This window comes from Oncorhynchus gorbuscha, linkage group LG07, assembly GCF_021184085.1.
Source record: "Oncorhynchus gorbuscha isolate QuinsamMale2020 ecotype Even-year linkage group LG07, OgorEven_v1.0, whole genome shotgun sequence".
NCBI lineage: Eukaryota > Metazoa > Chordata > Actinopteri > Salmoniformes > Salmonidae > Oncorhynchus > Oncorhynchus gorbuscha.
Genome location: NC_060179.1, coordinates 52363875 through 52370551, shown reverse-complemented (window position 1 = coordinate 52370551; position 6677 = coordinate 52363875). Strand labels below are relative to the sequence as shown.

Genomic DNA, 6677 nt, shown 5'->3' with positions numbered 1-6677 from the left:
ACCTATGAATGTTGTACCCATGGAATGGGTTATGCTGTACAGTGCATATAAGCATGCCCCAATGCAATTCTAAAGTCTAATACATCCACAGTGCGATTTTTTGTGTTAAATTAGTTGTCTTTTGTTGCATATATAACAACATTCAGACCTTGTTTAGCATGATTATTGTAAATATGGCATGATTCTACTATTTGCATCCGTTTGAATCACTTTCAATGGGGGGGTGGGGATTTTATTTTGAAGGCGAACCGCAAATTCCTCTATTGTGGCTTATCCTTATTGTGGCTAGCTTCACATAGATGAAATATACGTGGTGGAGAGATGTGCTGAAACTCCTTTCGGTTCATCCAAAAAGATCTCTCAAGCTGCCAATAGCATTCCCGAAATAACAGAAATATGTAAGTATACCCGAACGGTTCTTTATTGTGATAGCATTCGATGTTAGGACACAACGTAGCTTCGCATGAACACGTAGAGCTCGATGGACATTGCACGCACCCTGAATGTAAATATAGCCTACATAGACCATTTTACAGTAGCCGACTATATTCGATGTTACACTTTTGATACTGTGTATCAGTACATTTTTAGAATCAAAGTAACTTTATGCAATGTTACTGTCGCACATGATATTTAGGCCTATGTGTTTCTCGTCATATCGGGGAAGTATTTTGGTTGTGTGGAACTGTCCTCAATGTGTCTCTACTGTCTGTTATTGTTGTTAATACAAACTGCTACGTAACAGTAGCCTATAAATCTATCAAATTCAAAAACAACCCGCTAAACTTTATCTACAATGGGCAATTCCACGTGAACGGAATTAGGCTGAGAGACTCCGATTTTTCACTTTATGCCAAACAAAAACCATTGATTTCAAAGTTTAACAAATCATACAACTCTATGCACAAGGACTACGTTGGAGCAATTTACACATACATTTTCACAAAAACAAATTTACTTGGAGAACTATGCAGATGCAACGTTTGGGAACAGTATTACGGTTTTAAAAAATCTACCTCACGTTTTCCAAAAACGGTTCATTATCTGCTCAGAATTAAGATTCAAAGATGTCTGCAGAAAGAATGCGGTGTCAGCTATGACATGACACCTTGACTTTCAGAAAATCTATTTTGATTATTGAACTACACTGTCAGTGAAGTGGATTTACACCCAGTAACAGAATTAAATCATAGGTCCCCCTTTCTGTACATAACAAATGATTAATTATGGATATGAACGTCATTCTCTACACTGTGATGAATAGGTACACAAAGGTAGAAATATGCAATATCATCCTTTGCATATATGGGTATTATTCTACACATTGGCTATTATTCTAATGAGCTCCGCCCCCAAACAAGACTACATTTTGGTTGCTCAGTAAAAGACCAAATCTGAACTAGAGGTCGACCGATTATGATTTTTCGATACAGATTATTGGAGGACCCCAAAAAAAAGCCAATACCGATTAATCGGTCGATTTATTTTATTTTATTTTTTTATTTTATTTGTAATAATGACAATTACAACAATACTGAATAAACACGTATTTTAACTTAATATAAAACATCAATAAAATCAATTTAGCTTCAAATAAATAATGAAACAATGAAACATGTTCAATTTGGTTTAAATAATGCAAAAACAAAGTGTTTGCCATGTAAAAAACCTAACGTTTAAGATCCTTGCTCAGAACATGAGAACATATGAAAGTTGGTGGTTCCTTTTAACATGAAACTTCAATATTCCAAGGTAAGGTTGTAGTTAATATAGTATTTATAGCACTATTTCTCTCTATACCATTTGTATTTCATATACCTTTGACTATTGGATGTTCTTATAGGCACTATAGTATTGCCAATGTAACAGTATAGCTTCTGTCCCACTCCTCGCCCCTACCTGGGCTCGAACCAGGAACACATCGGCAACAGCCACACTCGAAGCATCGTTACCCATCGCTCCACAAAAGCCGTGGCCCTTGCAGAGCAAGGGGAATAACTACTCCAAGTCTCAGAGCGAGTGACGTTTGAAACAGTATTAGCGCACACCCAGCTAACTAGCTAGCCATTTCACATTGGTTACACCAGCCATTAGGCTGATAGACTTGAAGTCATAAACAGCGCTGTGCTTGCGAAGAGCTGCTGGCAAAACGCACAAAAGTGCTGTTTGAATGAATGATTAGTCAGACTGCTCTATCAAATCAGACTTAATTATAACATAATAATAACACACAGAAATACGAGCCTTTGGTCATTAATATGATCAAATCCGGAAACGATCATTTCGAAAACAAAACGTTTATTACTTTTTCATTACTTATCTAACGGGTGGCATCCCTAAGTCTAAATATGCTTGTTACATTGCACAACCTTCAATGTATGTCATAATTACGTAAAGTTCTGGCAAATTAGTTCGCAATGAGCCAGGCAGCCCAAACTGTTGCATATACCCTGACACTGCGTGCAATGAACGCAAGAGAAATGGCACAATTTCACCTGGTTAATGTTGCCCGCTAAACTGGAAAATATTAGTTATAACTAGTGATTAGGATTGATTGTTTTTTATAAGATAAGTTTAATGCTAGCTAGCAATTTACCTTGGCTTCTACTGCATTTGTGTAACAGGCAGGCTACTCGTGGAGTGCAATGGTTAGCGCGTTGGACTAGTTAACTGTGCGGTTGCAAGATTGAATCCCTGAGCTGACAAGGTGAAAATCTGTCGTTCTGCCCCTGAACAAGGCAGTTAACCCACAGTTCCTAGGCAGTCATTGAAAATAAGAATGTGTTCTTAACTGACTTGCCTTGTTAAATAAAAGGTATAAAAAATTATCTTTATTTTTTAAATAATCGGAAATCGGCGCCCAACAATACCATTTCCGATTGTTATGAAAACTCGAAGTCGGCCCTAATTAATCGGCCATTCCGATGAATCGGTCGACCTCTAATCTGAACCAATCATAGACGTCTATATTTCACAAGCCTTGGCATCACAGTATGGCACAATAGAGTACAGTAGAGTTCAGTATATTATACTGTACTCTAGTGTACTGCACTCTACTGTACTGTGCTTCACTGTACTGTCCAAGAAAGCATAATCGTGAGGGATAGAGAGAGCAGCTGTAGCTTCGAGGTAACTCTACCTAAAAATACAGTACATGAGCCAAGTGATTCGATAGTTGATATTCAGCAGTCATAAACGTATGCCTTATTTACTTTGAAGAACTACAAAATAGGGATTTAGGGATTAGACAGCAGCTCTATAGAGCTCTATGTAGCTCAGTTGGTAGAGCATGGCGCTTGTAACACCAGGGTAGTGGGTTCGATCCCCGGGACCACCCAAACATAGAATGTATGCACACATGACTGTAAATCGCTTTGGATAAAAGCGTCTGCTAAATGGCATATATTATTATTATTAATGAAATAATAGTCATCAAATAAAACAATTGTAATATTCACAACTGAAATATTTTTGTAATGTGAATAAATATGGTTAATAAGTGATAAGCAGTAATGGGCAGTCACTACCATCATAGGACTTTTATTCATTTATTTATTCAGTGTTATAGCATTCAACCAAAATAATCTCAACCAAAATGGAAAAAACATACTTTTTTAATAATCAAGCCAAAACCATACTGACTTCCAGAAAGCACTAATCGCTCAGCACTATAAAGTATGATCCTACATCTGTATATGGGTCATTCTATAGAAGTGGTGCAAATTGGTGGTTAAAAAAAGCAAATTTTCCCCAAACTTTCAGTGCATATGTCTTCCAACATATTTCAGGTAGAAACACCTGTACAATACAGTGACTTACGAAAGTATTCCCTTGGCCTTTTTCCTATTTTGTTGCCTTACAACCTGGAATTAAGATAGATTTGGGGGGGGGGGGGTTGTAATCATTTGATTTACACAACATGCCTACCACTTTGAAGATGCAAAATATTTTTTGGGGTGAAATAAGACAGAAAAACATAACGTGAGCGTGCATAACCATTCACCCCCCCCCCCCAAAGTGAATACTTTGTAGAGCCACCTTTTGCAGCAATGACAGCTGCAAGTCTCTTGGGGTATGTCTCTATAAGCTTGGCACATCTAGCCACTGGGATTTTTGCCCATTCTTCAAGGCAAAACTTCTCCAACTCTTTCAAGTTGGATGGGTTCCGCTGGTGTACAGCAATCTTTAAGTCATACCACCGATTCTCAATTGGATTGAGGTCTGGGCTTTCACTAGGCCATTACAAGACATTTAAATGTTTCCCCTTAAACCACTCAAGTATTGCTTTAGCAGTATGCTTAGGGTCATTGTCCTGCTGGAAGGTGAACCTCCGTCCCAGTCTCAAATCTCTGGAAGACTGAAACAGGTTTCCCTCAATAATTTCCCTGTATTTATCCATCATTCTGTCAATTCTGACCAGTTTCCCAGTCCGTGCTGATGGAAAAACATCCCCACAGCATGATGCTGCCACCACCATGGGGATGGTGTTCTTGGGGTGATGTTGGGATTGCACCAGACATAGCGTTTTCCTTGATGGCCAAAAAGCTCAATTGTAGTCTAATCTGAGTACCTTCTTCCATATGTTTTGGTAGTCTCCCACATGCCTTTTGGCAAACACCAAACGTGTTTGTTTATTTTTTTCTTTAAGCAAGGGCTTTTTTCTGGCCGCTCTTCCATAAAGCCCAGCTCTGTGGGGTGTATGGCTTAAAGTGGTCCTATGGACAGACACTCCAATGCCCGCTGTGGAGCTTTGCAGCTCCTTCAGGGTTATCTTTGGTCTCTTTGTTGCCTCCTTGCCTGGTCTGTGAGTTTTGGTGGGCAGCCCTCTCTTGGCAGGTTTGCCATATTCTTTCCATTTTTAAATAATGGATTTAATGGTGCTCTGTGGGATGTTAAAAGTTTCGATTTTGTTTTTTATAACCCAACCCTGATCTGTACTTCTCCACAACTTTGTCCCTGACCTGTTTGGAGAGCTCCTTGGTCTTCATGGTGCCACTTGCTTGGTGGTGCCCCATGCCTAGTGGTGTTGCAGACTCTGGGGCCTTTCAAAACTGGTGTATATATACTAAGATCATGTAACACTTAGATTGCACACAGGTGGACTTTATTTCACTAATTATGTGACTTCTGAAGGTAATTGGTTGCACCAGATCTTACTTAGGGGCTTCATAGCAAAGGGGGTGAATACATGTGCATTATTTCTTTTTCATTTCACCAATTTGGACTATTTTGTGTATGTCCATTACATGAAATCCAAATAAAAATCCATTTAAATTACAGGTTGTAATGTAACAAAATAGGAAAAATGGCAGGGGCATTGTTCAGGGATGAACTTATTTAAAAACTATTAAAAAATAAAGTATATTCATTATGATTTCTGAACACTTTCTACCTGGTTTTAGTAATTTCAGTTCAGACGGGGGTGTTTTTTGTTCATTAACATTTATTTTTTAGACACCCGCTACCCACTCAGAAACCATTCAAAAATGTGGGTTGTGACCGATCAGGTGAGAACTGCTGCATTACAGTACAGTACATTATAGATGTCTATGTTTTGGCCAATATTTGGGCTCTTGGAGAGTTTGCGCCCCCCTGCTGGCTATGCATCTCAATAGTCTACACTTTTTCCTATAGTGTGCACTTGTCCACAACCCACATGGTGGTCCTCTGTATGCTCAGTTGGTAGAGCATGGCGCATGCAATTTGCTGTCACAGACGCCATAATGGCACAGATACAAAGATGAGACCTATATACAGTGGGGCAAAAAAGTATTTAGTCAGCCACCAATTGTGCAAGTTCTCCCACTTAAAAAGATGAAAGAGGCCTGTAATTTTCATCATAAGTACACTTCAAATATGACAGACAAAATGAGAGAGAAAAAATCCAGAAAATCACATTGCTTTGCTGCAGGAGGGACTGGTGCACTTCACAAAATAGATGGAATCATGAGGCAGCAAAATTACGTGGATGTATTGAAGCAACATCTCAAGACATCAGTCAGGAAGTTAAAGCTTGGTCGCAAATGGGTCTTCCAAATGGACAATGACCCCAAGCATACTTCCAACGTTGTGGCAAAATGGCAACAAAGTCAAGGTATTGGAGTGGCCATCACAAAGCCCTGACCTCAATTCTATAGAAATTTGTTGGCAGAACTGGAAAAGCGAGCAAGGAGGCCTACAAACCTGACTCAGTTACACCGGCTCTGTCAGGAGGAATGGGCCAAAATTTACCCGAGTACATTTGTAGTTTTAAAGCTAATTTCCTGCAATTCTACACATTTTGCCAGGGATAATGCCGTGTTCTTATGTGATCTGAGTAAATCAAACATTATAACAAAATCAATGCCATTATTTAAAATGTTAGAGGTTTTAGTCGTTTTAAGTTTACACTGAAAATGTTTTACCATCCTTATTGTTATTTAATCATATATTTTGGAGTAGCGGCAAAGATTTAGCAGTGGCGTCCCGCTAAATTAATATAGGGGACACATTGATAGTGATATTAGAACAACTCAAGATGTTCTATTGAATTTTGAAAAAAAGAAAATCAGTAAATTCTTTTACTTTCTGTCACGCCTTGGTCATTGTATTTTGTGTTTTCGTTATATTATTTGGTTAGGCCAGGGTGTGACATGGGTTTATGTTATATTGTATTTTCGTATTGGGGTTTGTAGTAT

The 6677-nt window shown here is 38.6% G+C and overlaps 1 protein-coding gene across 1 annotated transcript in view; it reads left to right on the top strand.

Annotated features, from left to right (window-relative positions):
• Positions 1 to 275: 275 nt before the first annotated feature.
• Positions 276 to 6677, top strand: part of LOC124040005 (pleckstrin homology domain-containing family A member 1-like) — a 43698-nt gene continuing 37296 nt past the window's right edge. Inside the window, 1 exon segment of the mRNA XM_046356690.1 lies at positions 276 to 398. The gene's annotated coding sequence lies outside the window, so the exon portion shown is untranslated.